This window comes from Lepus europaeus, chromosome 12 (genome assembly GCF_033115175.1).
Source record: "Lepus europaeus isolate LE1 chromosome 12, mLepTim1.pri, whole genome shotgun sequence".
Taxonomy (NCBI): domain Eukaryota; kingdom Metazoa; phylum Chordata; class Mammalia; order Lagomorpha; family Leporidae; genus Lepus; species Lepus europaeus.
This window is the reverse complement of record NC_084838.1, coordinates 78,432,688-78,454,496: the sequence shown is the minus strand read 5'-3', so window position 1 is coordinate 78,454,496 and position 21,809 is coordinate 78,432,688. Positions and strand designations below refer to the sequence as shown.

The following is a 21,809-nucleotide window of genomic DNA, read 5'->3' as shown; positions in this document are numbered from 1 at the left end:
CCGCTTGCATTGCTGGCATCCCATGTGGGTGCTGGCTTGAGACCCAGCTGTTTCATTTCCAATTCAGCTCTCTGCTATGACCTGGGAAAGCCCAAGTCCTTGGGCCCCCACATCCATGTGGGAGACTGGGAAGAAGCTCTTGGCTTCTGGCTTCTCATCGGCCCAGCTCCAGCAGTTGCAGTCATTTGGGGAGTGAACCAGTGAATGATTCTCTCTCTCTCTCTTTCTGCTTCTGCCTTTCTGTATCTCTACCTTTCAAATAAACAAGTCTTTAAAAATAATATAAAACTTGGAGATGCAGCAGATTTAGAAGTTTTTTTTTAAGATCGCAAAGATTTAAATATGCGTAGTAGTTTTTTTAGTTAAGGAATTCTCACTTATCCACATGTTTGATTATGCTATTTGACCACCATATTCATGGAACCAGAATTTTCTTTTTTTTTTTTATTTTTTATTTTTTTTTTATTAAACTTTTATTTAATGAATATAAATTTCCAAAGTATAGCTTGTGGGTTACAATGGCTTCCCCCCTCCCATAACTTCCCTCCCGCCCGCAACCCTCCCCCCTCCCGCTCCCTTTCCCCTTCCATTCATGTAAAGATTCATTTTCAATTCTCTTTGTATACAGAAGATCAATTTAGTATATATTAGGTAAAGGTTTCAACATTTTGCCCATATAGCAACATCGAGTGAAAAAACTACCATTGGATTACTAATTATAGCATTAAATAGCAATGTACAGCACATTAAAGACAGAGATCCTACATAATTTTTTTTTTCAAAATAATTAATTTTCTATGCCATTTCCATTTTAACACCAGGTTGTTTTTTTTTTTTTTTCATTTCCAATTCTCTTTATATAAAGAAGATCACTTCAGTATATAATTAGCAAAGACCTCATCAGTCTGCGCCCACACAGAAACGCAAAGTATAAAAATACTGTTTCAGTACCAGTCATAGCATCACTTGGCTTTAGACGACACATTAGGGACAGATCCCGCATGGGGTGTAAGTACACAGTGACTCCTGTTGCTGACTTAACAATTTGACACTCCTGTTCATGGCGTCAGTAATCTCCCTAGGCTCTAGTCATGAGTTGCCAGGGCTATGGAAGCCTTTAGAGTTCGCTGACTTTGGTCTTATTCCGATAGGGTCATAGTCAAAGTGGAGGTTCTCTCCTCCCTTCGGAGAAGGGTATCTCCTTCTTTGATGGCCCCGTTCTTTCCACTGGGATCTCACTCACAGAGATCATTCATTTAGGTCTTTTTTTTTTTTTCCCATGATATCTTGGCTTTCCATGCCTGCTATACTCTCATGGGCTCTTCAGCCAGATCTGAATGCCTTGAGGGCTGATTCTGAGGCCGGAGTGTTGTTTAGGACATCTGCCATCCTATGAGTCTGCTGTGTATCCCACTTCCCATGTTGGATCTTTCTCTCCCTTTTTGATTCTATCAGTTAGTATTAGCAGATACTTGTCTTGTTTGTGTGATCTCTTTGACTCTTAGACCTATCAGAGCTATCAATTGTGAGCTGAAATTGATCACTTGGACTAGTGCGATGGCATTGGTACATGCCATCTTGATGGAATTGTGTTGGAATCCCCTGCACATTTCTAACTCCACCATTTGCGGCCAGTCCGATTGAGCATGTTCCAAATTGTTCATCTCCTCCCTCTCTTTTTCCACTCTTAGATTTAACAGGGATCACTTTTCAGTTAAAATTTAAACACCTGAGAATAATTGTGTGTTAATTACTGAGTTCAACCAATAGTACTAGAACAACAACAACAACAACAAATACTAAAAAGGATAAAGTATTACATTGTACATCTAAAGTCAGGACAGGAGCTGATCAGTTCATTGTTGCTTATAGTGTCCATTTCACTTAACAGGTTTCCTCTTTGGCGCTCAGTTGTCATCGATCAGGGAAAACAAATGATATTTTTCTCTTTGGGACTGGCTTAATTCACTCAGCATGATGTTTTCCAGATTGCTCCATCTTGTTGCAAATGACTGGGTTTTGTTGTTTCTTACTGCTGTATAGTATTCTATGGAGTACATGTCCCATAATTTCTTTATCCAGTCTACTGTTGATGGGCATTTGGGTTGGTTCCAGGTCTTAGCTATTGTGAATTGAGCTGCAATAAACATTAATGTGCAGATGGCTTTTTTATTTGTCAAATTAAATTCCTTTGGGTAAATTCCAAGGAGTGGGATGGCTGGGTTGTATGGTAGGGTTATGTTCAGGTTTCTGAGGAATCTCCAGACAGACTTCCATAGTGGCTTAACCAGTTTGCATTCCCACCAACAGTGGGTTAGTGTCCCTTTTTCCCCACATCCTCTCCAGCATCTGTTGTTGGTAGATTTCTGAATGTGAGCTATTCTCACCGGGGTGAGATGGAACCTCATTGTGGTTTTGATTTGCATTTCTCTGATTGCTAGTGATCTTGAACATTTTTTCATGTGTCTGTTGGCCATTTGGGTTTCCTCTTTCGAAAAATGTCTATTGAGGTCCTTGGCCCATTTCTTAAGTGGGTTGTTTGTTTTGTTGTTGTGGATTTTCTTGATTTCTTTGTAGATTCTGGTTATCAATCCTTTATCTGTAGTATAGTTTGCGAATATTTTTTCCCATTCTGTTGGTTGCCTCTTCACTTTCCTGACTGTTTCTTTCGAAGTACAGAAACTTCTCAATTTGATGCAATCCCAAATGTTAATTTTGGCTTTGACTGCCTGTGCTGCTGGGGTCTTTTCCAAGAAGTCTTTGCCTGTGCCTATATCTTGCAGGGTTTCTCCAATGCTCTCTAATAATTTGATGGTTTCGGGTCGTAGATTTAAGTCTTTAATCCATGTTGAGTGAATTTTTGTGTAAGGTGATAGGTATGGGTCTTGCTTCAAGCTTCTGCATGTGGAAATCCAATTTTCCCAGCACCATTTATTGAATAGACTGTCCTTATTCCAGGGATTAGATTTGGATCTTTGGTCAAATATAAGTTGGCTGTAGGTGTTTGGATTGATTTCTGGTGTTTCTATTCTGTTCCATTGGTCTATCCATCTGTTTCTGTACCAGTACCATGCTGTTTTGATAACAACTGCCCTGTAGTATGTCCTAAAGTCAGGTATTGTGATTCCTCCGGCTTTGTTTTTGTTGTACAGGATTGCTTTGGCTATTCGAGGTCTTCTGTGTCTCCATATGAATTTCAGCATCATTTTTTCTATATCTGAGAAGAAGGTCTTCGGGATCTTGATGGGTATTGCATTGAATGTATAAATTGCTTTTGGGAGGATAGACATTTTGATGATATTGATTCTTCCAATCCATGAGCATGGAAGATTTCTCCATTTTTTGGTATCCTCTTCTATTTCTTTCTTTAAGGTTTTGTAGTTTTCATCGTAGAGATCTTTAACGTCTTTGGTTAAGTTTATTCCAAGGTATTTGATTGTTTTTGAAGCTATTGTGAATGGGATTGATTTTAGAAGTTCTTCCTCAGCCGTGGCATTGCCTGTGTATACAAAGGCTGTTGATTTTTGTGGATTGATTTTATATCCTGCTACTTTGCCAAACTCTTCGATGAGTTCCAGCAGTCTCTTAGTAGAGTTCTTTGGGTCCCCTAAATAAAGAATCATATCATCTGCAAAGAGGGATAGTTTGAGTTCGTCCTTCCCAATTTGTATCCCTTTAATTTCTTTTTCTTGCCTAATAGCTCTGGCCAAAACTTCCAGAACTATATTGAATAGCAGTGGTGAGAGAGGGCATCCCTGTCTGGTACCAGATTTCAGTGGAAATGCTTCCAACTTTTCCCCATTCAATAGGATGTTGGCCGTGGGTTTTTCATATATTGCTTTGATTGTATTAAGGAATGTTCCTTCCATACCCAGTTTGCTTAGCGTTTTCATCATGAAAGGGTGTTGTATTTTATCAAATGCTTTCTCTGCGTCTATTGAGAGAATCATATGGTTTTTCCTCTGCAGTCTGTTAATGTAGTGTATTACGTTGATTGTTTTGCGAATGTTGAACCATCCCTGCATACCGGGGATGAATCCCACTTGGTCTGGGTGGATGATCTTTCTGATATGTTGTTGCATTCTATTGGCCAGAATTTTATTTAGGATTTTTGCATCTATGTTCATCAGGGATATTGGTCTGTAATTCTCTTTCAATGTTGCGTCTCTTTCTGGCTTAGGAATTAAGGTGATGGTGGCTTCATAGAAGGAATTTGGGAGGATTCCCTCTTTTTCGATTGCTCTGAATAGTTTGAGAAGAATTGGAGTTAGTTCTTCTCTAAATGTCTGGTAGAACTCAGCAGTGAATCCATCTGGTCCTGGGCTTTTCTTTGTTGGGAGGGCCTTTATTACTGTTTCAATTTCTGTGTCAGTTATTGGTCTGTTTAGGTTTTCTATGTCTTCCTGGCTCAATTTAGGGAGGTTGTATGTGTCCAAGAATCTGTCCATTTCTGATAGATTTCCCTGTTTGCTGGCATACAAGTCCTTGTAGTAATTTCTGATGATTCTTTTTATTTCTGTGGCGTCTGTTGTTACGTTTCCCATTTCATCTCTGATCCTATTGATTTGGGTCTTTTCTCTTCTTTTTTTAGTTAGTTGGGCCAATGGGGTGTCAATTTTGTTTATTTTTTCAAAAAACCAGCTCCTCGTTTGGCTGATTTTTTGTAATGTTTTTTTGGATTCAATCCTGTTGATTTCTTCTCTGATTTTAATTATTTCTCTTCTCCTACTGGGTTTGGGTTTGGTTTGCTGCAGATTTTCTAGATCCTTGAGATGACTTGAAAGCTCGTCTATTTGGTGCCTTTCCAATTTCTTGATGTAGGCACCTATTGATATAAACTTTCCTCTTAACACTGCTTTTGTTGTATCCCATAGGTTTTGGTATGTTGTGCTGTTATCCTCATTTACTTCCAGAAAATTTTTGATTTCTCTTTTAATTTCTTCTATGACCCGTTGTTCATTCAGGAGCATATTGTTCAATCTCCATGTGTTTACACGTGCTCTAGGGATTCCTGAGTTGCCAATTTCCAATTTCATTCCTTTGTGGTCTGAGAAGCTGCATGGTATGATTCTAATTCTCTTGAATTTGCTGAGACTTGCTTTATGGCCTAGTATGTGGTCAATCCTAGAGAGGGTTCCATGTACTGCTGAGAAGAATGTAAAGTCCTTAGATGTAGGATGAAATGTTCTGTAGATATCTGTTAGATCCATTTGGGCTATAGTGTCATTTAAATCTACTGTCTCCTTGTTGATCTTCTGTCCTGTTGATCTGTCTATCTCTGAGAGTGGAGTATTGAAGTCCCCCAGTACTATTGTATTGGGGTCTAAGTCTCCCTTTAAGTCCCTTAACAAGTCTTTTAAATAAGCTGGTGCCCTGTAATTAGGTGCATATACGTTGATAATCGTTATATCTTTTTGTTGAATGGATCCCTTAATCATTATATAGTGCCCCTCTTTGTCTCTCCTAACAGTTTTTGTAGTAAAGTTTATGTTGTCCGATATTAAGATGGCTACGCCCGCTCTCTTTTCATTTCTGTTGGCGTGGTATATCTTTTTCCAGCCTTTCACTCTCAGCTTGTATGGATCATTGTTGGATAGATGGGTTTCTTGTAAGCAGCAAAAGGATGGGTTTTGTTCCTTAATCCAATCAGCCAATCGGTGTCTTTTAACTGGACAATTCAAGCCATTAACATTCAATGTGACTATTGAGAAGGAGTAACTTTGCCCTGCCCTTTGCCAAAGATATTTTCTAATATCTGGTTTGAGATTCCTGTGATCTTTTGCTCTGAGGTTTCCTTCCTTTACCTTCTTTCATATTGGTGACCGTGTTTCTGTGTTTCTGTATGTAACACGTCTTTAAGCATCTTTTGCAGGGCTGGACGAGTGGCGACAAATTCTTTCAATTTCTGTTTGCTGTGAAAGGTCTTAATTTCACCTTCATTCACAAATGAGAGCTTTGCAGGATATAATATTCTGGGCTGGCAGTTTTTCTCTCTTAGTACCTGGGCTATATCTCGCCATTCTCTCCTGGCTTGTAGGGTTTCTGATGAGAAATCAGCTGTAAGCCTAATTGGAGATCCTCTGAGAGTAATCTGGCGTTTCTCTCTTGCACATTTTAGGATCTTTTCTTTGTGTTTCACTGTGGTGAGTTTGATTACGACGTGTCGTGGTGAGGATCTCTTTTGATCATGTTTATTAGGGGTTCTCTGAGCTTCCTGTACTAGGATGTCTCTGTCCTTCTCCAAACTTGGGAAATTTTCTGCTAGTATCTCACTAAAAAGGCCTTCTAATCCTTTCTCCCTTTCCATGCCTTCAGGAACTCCTAGAACCCGAATGTTGGGTTTTTTAATAGTATCCTGTAGATTCCTGACAGTATTTTTTAGATTTCTGATTTCTTCTTCTTTTCTTTGATTTGACTGTTTCCTTTCCTGTTCTCTGTCTTCTAATTCCGATATTCTCTCCTCTGCTTCATCCATTCTGTTTTTAAGGCTCTCTAATGTGTTTGCCATTTGATCTATTGAGTTCTTCATTTCATTGAGGTTTTTTTTCACTATCGCAATTTCCTGTTCCACTAGTTGTTTCATTTCATTTTGATTCCTCCTTAATATTTCATTTTCACGGGAGAGATTTTCTATCTTGTCCATTAAGGATTTCTGTAGTTCAAGAATTTGTTTTTGAGAACTTCTTAATGTTCTTGTGAATTTTTTGAAATCTGCTTCTTGCATTTGCTCTATCTCTTCATCTTCATAATCTTGCATTGGCGTGTCTTGTTCACTTGGGGGCGTCATAGTGCCTTCCTTGTTCTTGGTAGCTCCGCTTCTATGTTTCTTGCTTGGCATGTTAGAGATAATTTGTGGTGTTTTTGTTTTTGTTTTTTTTTCTCTGGTTATACTATGCCTCTAAGTGAGCTGTCTGTTTTGTTGGAGCCTTAGGGGCTGTGATGGATGTGGTCAGAGGGCTATGCTTTTTTCTTGAGGTTTAAGGCTGTGTAAAGAGCGACTCTCCCAGATTATTTGCTCCTTGCTGGGACGCTCTCTCTCTCTCTCTTTTTTTTTGTTTTGACTTAGTTGGGAGTGGGGTTGAGGGTAGTTGAAATCTAGCCTCTGTTAGTATTCGTTTGATCTACCCCTGGGACCATACACAGCGTTTATGCAGCCCTCAATGTGTTCTCCAGTTTCGCTAAAGATACTGAGTTTGGCTGAGCTTTACATATGTAAAATCGCGGTGCTCTTTGTTTTGCTTGGTGAGTGAAGGGAGAGGCCTCTGTTCCCCCTCCCCCCAACGTCTCGGACTTCTCAGGTCTTTTGTCTTTCTTACCCTCCTCCGTTCCCGCTTGGCAAGTTAGAGATAATTTGTGGTGTTTTTGTTTTTGTTTTTGTTTTTTTTTTTTCTCTCGTTATACTATGCCTCTAAGTGAGCTGTCTGTTTTGTTGGAGCCTTAGGGGCTGTGATGGGTATGGCCAGAGAGCTATGCTTGTTTCTTGAGGTTTAAGGCTGTGTAAAGAGTGACTCTCCCAGATTATTTGCTCCTTGCTGGGACGCTCTCTCTCTCTCTCTCTCTCTCTCTCTTTTTTTTTTTTTTTTGACTCAGTTGGGAGTGGAGTTGAGGGTAGTTGAAATCTAGCCTCTGTGAGTATTCGTTTGATCTACCCCTGGGGCCACACAAAGAGTTTATGCAGCCCTCAATGTGTTCTCCAGTTTCGCTAATGATACTGAGTTTGGCTGAGCTTTACATATGTAAAATCGCGGTGCTCTTTGTTTTGCTTGGTGAGTGAAGGGAGAGGCCTCTGTTCCCCCTCCTCCCAATGTCTCGGACTTCTCAGGTCTTTTGTCTTTCTTACCCTCCTCCGTTCCCGCGCTGGCGAGATCCTGTGGCTCTGCCTCCTCTCCCGCCGCTGCCGCTCGGCTTGTCTCGGTTGGTTTTCCACGCGGTGGGTTCCCTGTAAGTCCTCTGTGTTTCCTCCACAAGATCCGGGAGCGATTCCTCTGCAGTTTTTTTCTTGAGTTTTTTCCTGATGCTACAGTAATTCCGCTTTTATGAAAGTTTATTTTCCCAAACTAAGGCACACGTCCTCACTATCCGCCATCTTGGCTCCGCCCCCTGGAACCAGAATTTTCTATTCCTTAGCCATAGGATATTAGAGAGTTTATTTTATAAACACTGTGTATGTATAAAAATCTATATAAATATTTAGTTGATATCTTTTAGTTGTGATCTTTTAGCATTGTTTTTAGACTATAAGTGATAAGAAATGTAAAAAGTATGCTAAGTAAATACTGAGGCTCTTTTTGTTATAACACAGTAGAAGATAGACTGCACCAGAAAATAAAATATATGCCAAGGATCTTCAAAGATTTAATGGAAAATGCATATTAGGAAAAAACTATGCATGAATTTCAAAAAGCTTTGTTTCAATATAAACTTACCTTTTAATTCTGTTTTTCCATGAAATTTTGAGTTCCTGTCATATATTCTCTGAAAAATATATGTGGAATATAGTGGAGAAATAATGCAGTTCTGAGTAGTAATTATGGTAGGAAATCAAATATTCTTTTGTATTTAGCCATTTGTTATAGATCTGTATTATAATCCAGGTCAACATAAAGGATATTTATTATTCATGAGGCAAAATTTATTATATGTGGCTATTTTCTTATTTGAAAATTAATGAAAATTTTCTTATGATTTTGTTCACACATTTTTAAGAGTTCACAATACTTTTGGATATGAGTTTCTGTTGTATGATACTGATTTTCTCAAGACATTTCATAAATTCATCTGAAATTTTACCTAATCTACAGCTGCTTTACTTATTTACCTAATTGATAAATTTTATGTATTCTACAGTTGATTTATTTATAAATTCATTGGAAATTTTACCTCATCTACAGTTTGTTTACTTAATTATTTATTTGAAAGGCAGAGTGACAGAGAATGAAGTCTTACATCTGCTAGTTCACTCTCCATATGGCCTCAGAAGCTGGGGCGAGACTAGCTGAAGCTAGGATCCTGGAACTCCATCTTGGTCTGCCATGTGGGTGGCAAGGATCCAAGCACTTGAACCATCTGCTGCTGCTTTCCCAGGCACCGTAGCAGGGAGCTGGATTGGAAGTGGAGCAGCTGACTGGAACAGTGCAGGATGCTGGCTTTGCTGGCAGCAGATTAACCTGTACAAAAACGCTGACCCTTTCAGTATGGTGGTTGTTTTTGGCCCCAATTTATGCTTCTGTGGGAGTATGGCCTTCCTACTTTTTATTTATTGAATGTTATGATTAATGGCTAATTAACTCTGTGAATATATATAGAGAGAGTGGATTATTATAGAGTGGATTAAAGTTATATCTTTGCAAAAACTGATGAAGAGAGGGGAAGTAGAGGGGAAGGGAGGAGCAAGGGAGAGAGGTAAGAGTGGTAGGCTCTTGGAACTGTATACTTCTAGATTGTGTAAAATCTGTTCTCTTTATTAATAAATTTTTTCTAATGCTGACCCTAGGGTTATTTTATTGCAGTTTTATTAACACCAGTGTAAGATTATTTTTGTGGTAATCTTTAAAATAATTTTAATATACTCTAAAATGAAATTATAGGAGCTACTTTGAAGTTCTAACTTGTCGTCTTAATTTTGTAAGTGAAAAGCTGAAGTTTCAAGAGATGAGGTCACTTATCTAAGAACTTAGTTATTTAAAGATGGATGCAGTCTTTTTCCTGAGTTGCAAACAAGGCTTTTAGGAAGTAAGGAGACTTTTCTTGGTCATGTCAGCACCTCTGTCAGTTTTCTCCACACCTGAGCCAGGAAAGGTTATGGCTGCCATGTGCCTCTAAGAGGTCCCATGGGCTCTGCATCCCATAACCTGCTTCAGTTTTTCTAAGCATCATTCATATCTTTGCATCTTACCCTGCTGCTCCCCAGAAGTCAGATTCCAACCATTTCTTTTAACGTGGACAGTTTGCCTTCATAGGCTGTCTGCTCCATCCTTTGGGGAAGCCTCTCACCAACACTGCAGTGTCTAGGATGCTGCATGGTGTGCAGTATGCAACCTGCGCAGTCACACAATGGTGTCATCCACTTGCCTGTTAGGATGAACCTCTTGGAATGATTTCTAGGCTTCTCGTACTTCCCCTTCATGTACTTGTCTCCACTGCAACCTTTAACACATGCTTTAGTATTAGCCTTTAATATATCCATCACCTTCTCTGTACCTCCATAGCATAGTGAGAATTTAACTCTTCACTATTAGAAAAATACTAGTAAGAATAAATTCTAATATTTCAGGGATACTGTGATCATCAATACCGTAGATGCAAGTGGATAGCTGAAGTCAATTCATAATACTTATATACTAATTATTATTGTTTTATTTATTTATTTATTTGAATGTCAGAGTTACACAGAAAGAGAAGGAGAGGATGGGGGGGGGGTCTTCCATCTACTGGTTCACTCCCCAGTTGGCCACAATGGCCAGAGCTCAGCTGATCGGAAGCCAGGAGCCAGGAGCTTCTTCCAGGTCTCCCATATAGGTGCAGGGGCTCAAGGATTTGGGCCATCTTCTACTGCTTTCCCAGGCCATAGCAGAGAGCTGAATTGGAAATGGAGCAGCCAGGACTCGAACTGGCACCCATAGGGGATGCTGGCACTGCAGGTGGCGGCTTTACCTGCTACACCACAGCACTGGCACCTCATTATTATTTTTTTAATGCAAATGATTAGTATAAGGTTCTGAGATTCAGCAATCTCATTTGTCTGCGAATCTATACAATGATTTTAAAAGTATTCTTTTCTCATTAAAGCAGGTCCCACACAGAATAGAAAACTTTGTTACTCTAATTGAGTTACTGTGTTTTTGAAGGTAATTAAGCTATTTAAACTATATAAAAATCTGCAACATTTTTCACACATCCAGATAGCAATTTCTGCTTTAATTATTGAAGATTTGTGAGGTGTTTCTGTGTGTGATCTGGCAGCCAAGAGAATCGCCTGCGTGAAGGAGGCAGTAGGACTGTGCCTAAGGACTGTGTATTTTGGATTCTATGTTGAGCAGCATGCTACAGCTGCTACCAGACTGTGATTTCTAGTGGGTTGGTTTTCTTGTATTATCTTCCAAATTTTGTTCCTTTTTTCCCCTCCCACTCACTTTTTGCTGGTCTGCCAATTTACATCACACAAGTCCTTCCAATAAAACTCAGAATATGATGTTTCTAAGACATTTTCTGTATTTATTTTTATAAAGGTCCTTGACTTATGTTTGAGTTATTGGATGCTCTGCACATAGTAGGTGCATAGGAATCTTCCTAGAGTAGAGTTTGGAAGCCATAATGCGTGTTTTCATCTCATTACAGGGAGATGATACTCTGAAATTCTGGGTATATACATATGTCTTTTTTTTCCTCAGGCTGAAGAATGCAGAAGAGTATAGAAGACTACTCAATGATCTAGAAATAATAATTTGACTCTAGATAAGGCACATATTGATTCAACTTTATACTTGCATATCATTTTGAATATCCATAGTTTTCAAATCCTTTTTAGACCTTCAATGCTGCTTACCCCTTTACTTGATTGCATTCCACGCCCCAGTTTACAAAAAGGACAGAGTTCATCCTGCTGAAGCAATATCTTCGAACTGAAGTTCAACCCCCTTCATCCGTTTGCTGGGTACCCAAGACAACCTCAGCTATATGGCTTTGAGATTTTCTAGACCCAGTAGTTGGTCAATAGAAATATTAAAGAATCATGAGATGGTTGAACTATATTTTATCTGTTTATTATATGCTAGAACCATCTTAGATAGTGTATAAAACTCAGAAAATTATAAGATCTCATCCCTTCTCTCCAGATGTTAACTTGAGAGATGAAATAAACATGTGAGGTGAGAGTGAACAATTGAAGCATGTGCTAATGAGGTGGAGTTACATTGCTTTTCTGGGGGTTGTTGCTATTGTTGGGGTTTATATGTGTCACAAAGCCCAGGTTAACAAGTAAAAGCTAACATTTATTCAATGATGTTAGGCTATTTATTTATTTAGCTTCATCCCATCTCATTGTCACAACACCTTTATTGCCACCTCTCTTTTACAATACAAGAAACTGAGGCTCAGATATGAAGTTCTGTACTCATAAAGAATTCGAATCCCATTCTATGCCTTCAATTATTATTACCCTTTGCTGACATTCACAGTTGTCCATATGTGAGTATGGAAGATCTTCACCTCTGGTTCTTGGTTGTAAGGTTGAGTTTTGTTGTTTTTGTTTTTGTTTTTTGACAGCAGTGAGGGTAGAATTCAAAATACAAATAAGACTTCTATTGTAATGCAATGTACGAGACATAAAACATAGTGAATCAGATTTATATTTTTAAATAGTTCCCATATACATGCCATAAATATCTATTTCTGTAAGCTAGAGTGTTAGCTAACCCTACCAAAGAGTGAAGAAATCTACCAAAAGATACTATGACTTGTTCTGTGCTACAGGGCTAGGAAAGAGCAGGGAATAATACTTAGTCCTCCAGGCCCTTTTCTATTAATTTTTTTTTCAGAATTAAAAAAATGGTAAAACTTGACATGTCTTTTGTGGGCTGCCTGAATGTGTTTATTAATAGCAAATTTTGAAATCTATAACAAAAATCTGTCCTTGTCCAAGGAATGTTTAATTATAATCTAACATTATTTATCTGTACACAAAGGACTTGATACATTTAAATACTTACTTTTCACATTGTAGTAATTATTTAAATGCCCTGGAGTTAAACTTGAGCTCCTTAATTGTTGGGTCATATTTTACTCCAATAGCAATTTTAGAGGAACTCAAATGTGCTTGTATGACCCCTAGCAGCAGTTACATACACAATAATAGGGATAGGAAGCCTTTGGACCATTGGGATCAATCAGATCTGGAGTGTTCACTGATTAGTAAATATCCCCTCCCCCCACCTCAGGATTTCAGAGAGACCATGCCTCAGTCACGTGTTGAGATCTTGGTCATTATATCCCCCGCCTCATGGGAAGGATGATGGAAAGAATGAGGACAAAACATGAGGTGACCTTGTTGGATACCTTAGTGACACACTGAGGCACTCTGAGCTTTCTGGGACATGACAAAGAGGAAAGGGAAGTCAGAGAATACGGACCAGGATTGAGGAGCCTTTGACTCCTTCATTCTGGCCATTGGGAGTATTTTTCATCTCAATAAAATATCATTTATTTGGTCAGTGCGATCTGTAGTCATTCCTGCTCTGTTGGAAATCCAAAAGCCAGCCTGTCTTCCAACTGGATCCCACCCAGCTGTGCGGTGGGGCAGCCAGGACAGCTTCAGGGTAGACAAACTGGTGTCTTGATGGGCTGCTATTCCTATTGTGCTTAGTGTTGAGGACCACGCATAGCGGACATTCATGCAGCCATTTCTCTGACATCTTTTTTTGTAAGCAGGCAAGGTGTAATGATTAATACATTACAACGGTTTTGAAACATTGATAGAACCTCTCAGGGAGGTGTTAGCAAGTGCAGATGGCTTCAGACATAGCAGGAACTTCTGAAGGGAATTCAGATGTTGTTGAAGGGATAAAAGAAGAGTTGAAGGAGTCCAAGAACAGTGTGTGTTTTTGCTCCAGACACGAAAAATTAAAAACCAGACATTATTTCAGCCTTTGAAAATGTTGGTTTATTCACTGAATCATTTTTGGTTGGATTTTGTTTCATGCTGCTCCATCTGTACACAATGCATATCTGATAGTTCATATCTACCCAGTGAATTTTGGGGGGGCTTTCAGTGTGACAAACTGCATGTAAGAGCCTTTTCTACATCCCTGGGAAGTCACTACTCCTAAGGAGGGGACATTACCTGGGAGAAAAGAGTGGATGGTGTGGCTGATCAGACAGCCTGTTTCAGCATAATAGGTTATTAGATGTCCTCAGAAATACAACTCAACTCTCATCAATAATATTTTTATCCACATAACAATCAAGCTAAATTTTAACTTGATGTCAGAACTTCAGCAATTGTTTAATGAAAGCCAAGACATTCACCCTTAATCCAACAAGAATGCAAATGGTGTAGTACAAGGAAGGAGGAGTAGCTTAACTCCAGACAGTAGATCTAATTAACTAGTTTAACTTAGATCCAGCAAACTAGTTTGAAACACTAATTGAGGAGAAATTTTTTTAATTTGGTGGATTTGTTGTATCATGAGGCCCTGAAACGTTTGAACAAATCAATATCTGGGCAATGGCCGGCGCCACGGCTCCATAGGCTAATCCTCTGCCTGCAGCGCTGGCACACCAGGTTCTAGTCCCGGTTGCCCCTCTTCCAGGCCAGCTCTCTGCTGTGGCCCAGGAGTGTAGTGGAGGATGGCCCAAGTGCTTGGGCCCTGTACCCCATGGGAGACCAGGAGAAGCACCTGGCTCCTGCCTTCAAATCAGCATGGTGCGCCGGCCGCAGCATGCCGGCCGCAGCGGCCATTGGAGGGTGAACCAACGGCAAAGGAAGACCTTTCTCTCTCTGTCTCTGTCTCTCTCTCTCTGTCCACTCTGCCTGTCAAAAAAAAAAAAATCTGGGCAGTGAGGCTGCTGCTTTCTCTGCTTCTTTGGGTTACTAGAGCAATTCGTCAGTAGATTAAAAGGAAAAAAAAAAAAAAACATTTCCTATTGCTTGTCTTTCCAAAGGCATGTGCTAGTACAGCACACACTTCTCTTGTCAAATGCAACTAGCCTAGAATCCAAACATCACACACAACACTTCGCCCATTCCCACCGTGGCCCTGTGCATTTGTGTATGATGTTTGGAGCATCTGGTGGAGTGTGAATAGTATCAGGAAGCAGAGGGAGGAGGAAACAGCATTTAGTGCCTAGTTGGAAGGAGGTCAAAGTGGTGCAGGGCAAACCTGAACATACCATGGGTAAAAACCCAAGCATCATTGATGTTCTCAAATAGGAACATCTGGTGGACAACCATGATAGCGTCTTCATCAGCTTTAAGCTGGCCCATAGCCATGGTGATGATGCAGCTATGTGGCATGGGCTAATGGTCCTGTGCTGCAATGCTGTGCTGAATTTTCTGGAAGGGAAAACTAGACAACTTCTCCACAGTGGTTGCTTTCCCTTGGAAGTGCAGTCCTTCCCACATAAGGCATGACACACCAATGTAAATGTAGCCTTGTTGGGTTCTGTCATTATCAAATAACTGGTAGTAAATGTTGAATAAAGCAGGATCTAATCTGCTCCCAAATTAGCTTGTGTCCTACTCTGAAGCATCATTGGGCCTTGTTGAGACTCAAGGGGGTAGCACAATGGCATCAGTGGTGGTGACAACCCAGCTCTGTCTGCTGAGGAGTTTTCCATAAGAGTAAACCTTCTACAAATGCTGCACATGATTGTCCATCCCAGGAAGCCTTCTCTAGACATAGTTCTGATGTCATCATTCTATGAAATATTTTTGTTAGAGGAAGAGGATGAATCTCACCAAATTCTTGTTCAGGGCCTGAATTCCCACAGTGACTGGGGCTGGGCCTGGCCAAGCCACACTGAAGTTGGGAGTTGAGAACTTAATCCGGGTCTCCCATGTGGATGGCAGGAACCCAATTACCTGAGCTACCACCACTGCCTTCCAGGGTCAGTATTAACAGGAAGTTGTCATCAGGAGGAGTTGAAGCCAGGAATTAAACCCAGGAACTCTGATTTGGGATGCAGGTATCTTAACGTCTCCCCTCAACATCCTTACCCCCTGATGTCATCTTGACTGGTGAATTCATAACCCATGCCCTGTACATCTGTAATGGCTGGGAAGCTTGTTCTCCCCCACTGTATGCTGTTAATGGAATGAGAGCTTGGAAGCTACACCAGAACACTAGCTCTGCTTCTCATCTTCTGAGTTAGAGGATGTCATGAGAGGAGAATCTGGTCCTTTACCAGAGAGTGATAAGTATTTTTGGATGTGAGGAAAACCTAGATGTCAAAAGCTTCCCTGTCACAAAGGGTGTTTCTGAACTTTGCAAACTAATCAAGAACACTGAATGGCAATATTAATGAGGATCAAGATTCCCAGTGTCTACTTCCTAACTTTTATGTAACTCAGCTAATGTTAGATTTTCTGTTTTGTTTATATATTTATTCTCATACTAAAACTCGCTACTTTATAGAAGTTGAATTGATGTTAAAATTGTATACAAGTGGAAAAAATAACTCATGCTTGAGGAGTCTGAGTCACATCTTATGCATATTCTTACTCATTCAGTTGACACTCAATGGCACATTCATGTTTAGCCAAGTAATTTATTTGATGTCTCAGATGCAAAGATGAATAAAACGCACATTACCTGCCCTCAAGAGCTCATGTTATGCTAGATAACTACCTGTAAAACAGAGAACACATAACATCGCTAACCTGCCAGGCACCTGGAAAAGCCTTTGTTTCCTCCTTAGAAATAGAAATGTTGTATGCAATGGTCTTTTCACTCTTCTCAATGTCTGATATTCCTTGATTCTTTCTGAATGGTTATCAATAAATGTTGTGGTTCTTAGGAATGTAGAATGTGTTTTATTGGATAAAAGTGTCATTTTGTTAGTTCAGCCACGTACATATATTCTTCCTCAATTACCAAGCAATTGACCAACAATTGTAGAGTTAAGCAGGCTCAGTGCTTGTGATTTAGGTTTCCCAAACTAAGAAATCAAGTTCTTTATGATATGGGCAAGTGTTACTGAGTTACAGAAAATAAGTGAGATACATTGGCAATGTATGTGACTTGATTAGAATCTATCCTTTTTTTAAAAAAAAATCCTTATTTATTTTGAAAGACTGATGAAATGCAGTGATTAGAGTTGTTAAAAAGACTATGGATTAACAGGTTTTGGTTTCAGTCACAGACATCACTGTCCAATAGTTTCATCAGCAACCCAGACAGTCTGAAATCCCACAGGTGCTCCCCATTACCCTTTTTTTTTTTTAAAGATTTTATTTATTTGAAAGAGTTACACAGAGAGAGGAAAGGCAGGGAGAGAGAGTGAGAGAGCAAGAGCGCTTTAATCTGCTGGTTCACTCCCTAATTGGCTGAAACGGCCGGAGCTATGCCAATCCAGAGCCAGGAGTTTCTTCTGGGCCTCCCACGTGGGTGCAGGGGCCCAAGTTGGGCTATCATCTACTGCTTTCCCAGGCCATAGCAGAGAGTTGGATTGGAAGTGAAGCAGCTGAGTCTCAAACTGGCGCCCATATGGGATGCCGGCTCTTCAGGCCAGGGCGTTAACCCACCACACCACAGCACCGGCCCCTTTCCATTGCCCTTTGAGGAGAGTCCAACCCTTTCTCCCAGGACCTGTCTCTGGTGACCCCATTCACACATTCCCACAGCCCCCTCCCCAGGACATTCTCTGGTCCTTGAGTAATATGATTCCCCCACATGGAACACTCTTCTCTCTAATGCCACATCTCTCATATCTCACTTGCAGCTGACTTCCATAAGGAGGCTTTTGCTGACTACTCTGTCCCTAAACCATAGCTGTTCATTCCTGGATGTCCCTCCCACATGCCGACAGCATGCCCTACCACCCTCATCATCACACAGCACACTGATTTATATTCCTTATTAGTCTACTCATTCCATGAGTGAAGGAGTCTGCCTTGACTATGTTTTATCTCTAATATTCAATACCTTGGTTGACATAGTAGGCTTTCTTTTTTAAGATTTATTTATTTGAAATAGTTACACAGAAAGAGAAGGAGAGGCAGAGAGAGGTCTTCCATCTGCTAGCCATGATGGCAGGAGTTGCACTGATCCAAAGCCAAGAGCCAGGAGCCTCTTCTGGATCTCCCATGTGAGTGCAGAGGCCCAAGGACTTGGGCCATCTTCCACTTCTTTCCCAGGCCATAGGAGAGAGCTGGATCAGAATTGGAGCAGCCAGGTCTCCAACCGGCATCCATATGGGATGCTGGCAATGCAGGCAATGGCTTTACCCACTACGCCACAGCACTGGCCCCAACGTAGTAGGTTTTCAAAAAATATTTATAAAATGAATAATTAAATAAAGTGATCTCGGGTTAATAACAAAATCAGAATTTTAAAAAGGTAGCTATTTTCTGGGACAGTGGATTGACCCCAGTGAGATTAATTTCAGCACAGATCAATGTTAAGTAAAACACGTAGGTGTAAAAAACAATCACTGACTCAAATACAAGGTAGGAGATGCATGATGTGTGAAAGACAGGATTTTTAGTTGACTATGAATTTAATGACATTGGGCAGCTCAAAATCATAATGTAGTTTTTGGATTTAAAACTATAGCACAAATTGTCTCAGAAATAATAAATTATTTATTGGTCAAATCATCTCAAGTACTGTCTATTCCACTTGCTAAATAAAAATATAATTTTAAAAAAGGAAGTCAGAATGACAGCGAGAGAGAGAGAGAGAGCGAGCTCGATCTTCCATCCTACTGCTTCACTCCCTAGATGGCCACAATGGCCAGCACTGGGCCAGGCTGAAACCAGCAGCCAGGAGCTTCATCTGGGTCTCCCATGTGGGTGGCAGGAGCCCAAACACTTGGGCCATAGTGCACTGCATTTCCCAGGTCATTAGTAGGGAGTGATATTGGAAGTGGAGCAGCTGGGACATGAACCATTGCCCATATGGGATGCTGGCATCACAGGCAGTGGCTTTACTCACTACCCCACAATGCTGGAAGAATCCATTCTTTAGATGTAATAGAAGCATCTTTTAAGATGATAGTCTCTGATTCTGCCTAAGTTTGCAACAAGTATGTAAAATATCTAGATGAAAACAATTACGATTAGCAATCAAAAGTGTTGTAAGCAGAGTAGAGAGGTACAAATCCAACACACATACACAAATCATCAAATAGTCATTCCCAATTTATAAACTATGTGGCAAACTCAGCATCAATTTCTGTGTGTGTGTGTATGAGAGAGAGAGAGAGAGAGAGAGAGAGAGAGCGAGCGAGCACACTAAGGGGAAACACATATATAGGGGGAGAGTGGGTAGGAGGATATGGTTAACATCTTGAAAAGAAAGTAATTTTCAACCTTTGTTTGTTTCTAGATTTGCTCATTGTCAGATTCTTTGCATCTACCTGAGCAATTCTCTCATTGACACACAAATTTATTTACCTATCATGTAAAAGGCTGTCTTTAAAATGTGTCCTATGCTCTCTCACTTCTGGGCGTAAGTGGATTTTGTAACTCACAATCTCTGGGCTCCTACAGATGACAGTTGACCTTGCTGATCCTCAGTGTTCTCATTTATGAAATGTGGGAATGCTTTCCTTAGAAAGGTTGTGGTGAGGCTTTAATAAGCATGTTTTGGGGGAAAAAAAAGGTCACAAATATGCCAGCAGCTTTCAAAGTTTGTATATAATAAGTTGGTGCTTGAAGACATGTCAGCACCTTCTCTTGTTTAGCACAGTGACTTGGAAAGTAGAAATTGGCTTCCATTGGCATTAGTCGTTTTTCAGTCATATGGAAGCCTGTTTGAATATGTGCCAGGAAGTTCTGCTTTTTTTGGTTTAGGTTGCAAAAACTATTTTTTTAACTTTTATTTAATGAATATAAGATTCCAGTGTACAGCTTATGGATTACAATGGCTTCCCCCTCCCATATCTTCCCTCCCACCCACAACCCTCCCCTCTCCCACTCCCTCTCCCCTTCCATTCACATCAAGATTCATTTTCAATTCTCTTTATATACAGAAGATCAATTTAGTATAAAGATTTCAACAGTTTGCACCCACATAGAAATACAAAGTGAAACATACTGTTGGAGTACTAGTTATAGCATTAAATCAAAATGTACAGCGCATTAAGGACAGACATCCCACATGAGGAGCAAGTGCACAGTGACTCCTGTTGTTCACCCAACAAATTGACACTCTAGTTTATGGCGCCAGTAACCACCCTAGGCTGTCGTCATGAGTTGCCAAGGCTATGGAAGCCTTCCAAGTTCGCCGACTCTGATCATATTTAGACAAGGTCATAAAAGACAGGGTGAGGATAGTAACCAATGATCCTAAGAGTGGCATTTACCAGGTTTGAACAATTACACAGCATTAAGTGGGGAAGAGGACCATCAGTACACACAGGTTGGGAGTAGAGCCATTGGTGGTAGAGTAGAGGTTATGATTACAAAGGAATGAGGCCCAAGTGCACTAGACAGGGTCTAGAACAAAGGACAGAGTCATTATTAGAGGAGCTAAGAAAGGTGCTGTCTAAGCTACAATTAAGTTTTCGATTGAGAGGCAAATAGAACCTGATAGAAGGGGCTTGATAATAATCTGGTGGGCTTTAGGCCTTGTAAGTTAAGAGGCCCAGACCTATCTATCTCTTCCCATGGGGTACATCCTAAGGGAGGTGTGAACCTCCTAGGGGAAGGCACTCTGTTGACTTTCATTACTTGGCTGGCCTGGGAGGAGAGCTGGCCAGGTAAAGGCAGGTGGCATCTCTAACAAGAAATTTACAGTTCTGCCTGCAATGTTGCTGACCCTACTTGGCCGTCCCCTCAGCTGCAGTGGTCACTTTGGAAGTTGGGCTGAGTGAAGGGCTTTTCAGCTTAGAGCCAATAAGATCTGTGGCTCTGACCTGGGCATCCTTCGACTCCAGGGCAGGTCCATTTCCAGTGATCCAACTCTTGGCAGAGCTGCCAGGGCTCTTCACAAGCTGACTTCTGCTGAAGCCCAGGCTTACCACATTGAAAGCCACTGCAGTGGACTGGCCTGTTGGGTCTCCTTGAGGGCAGATCACTGTACAGATCAGCCATTAATAGGCCTGCCACCCATTGCTTCTGATGCCTAGCTTTCTTTTCCTCCTGGTTTGTGTTAAAGCAGACCAGAGGATGCAAGTCAAGGGAGTGCCCAAGTCCCATCTCTAATCTTCGGTGGCCTGAACTACAAGTCTATAGTCACAGGCATGTTCTGTAGTAGTTTTTCTAAGGTAGACAATGCCCATGAGGAAAATTATATTCTCACTTTAAAACTTTCTTTCCTTTTGGTCTGGAAGGGAGGTTTTTTCTACTTACTGTATACTTAGCTGATGGCGAAGTGAATCTAGCTATGAGATTATTATTTAAGTTCTTATTTTGGCTATGCTATTACAGAAAAATGTTAGCCATCTCTTTTATAAGGTCTAAAGATTAAATTGTGTGTCCTACAGATTCCTTCATAATAGAATTAGTTTCCTACCTTGAAGAGAATAGAGAAATGAAAGAACAAGTTGGGCTTAGAATAGAGGAATGAGGGAGCAAGTCCTAGATCGCTTGCTGACAATAGCAATATCACATGAATACTTAGCAAACCGTTTCAACCATTAGATAACAACTTAAGAAAACATTTACCAGAAGGTCCAATGCCTTCTATAAATTTTAAGAATCATGTATTTGAAAACACCTCTTAAATATCTAACATGGTGTAGTTTGTTTAACCAGTAAACTTAAGCACAACCATATAAAATGCTTTTAGTTTCTTTCTTCAACAAGTATAAAACAAATTATGCAGAGATTCACATCACACAAATTAAAATGTATCTTTGATTAATCTTAGGAGCTTAAATTTATGGACAATCTTATCTATAAGCCATTTAAAATAAAACTCTTAATAAAATTTCCCCATGTGGACATACAATATGTACACACATATAACATAGCATAATAGACCAATATAGCAATTTTAATAATAGCTTTTAAAATCTTTAACTCTTTTTGTAGCTTGCCAATTGATTTGAATTGCTTTTTGTTTTTAGTAACCTCAGTTAACCATACTTTCTCTCAGTTGGTACTGTGAATACATTTTTGGCTTCATCTGTTTACAGAGCCATCCCAA

General features: G+C 40.1%; 1 protein-coding gene and 1 pseudogene across 4 annotated transcripts in view; one reads left to right on the top strand and one right to left on the bottom strand.

The window, feature by feature from the left end:
- The window catches only part of TRPM3 (transient receptor potential cation channel subfamily M member 3), a 948,117-nt gene that overhangs the window by 121,390 nt on the left and 804,918 nt on the right, over window positions 1-21,809 (top strand). The window lies entirely within an intron of this gene.
- LOC133771887 (nuclear transport factor 2-like) lies at window positions 14,834-15,750 on the bottom strand (annotated as a pseudogene).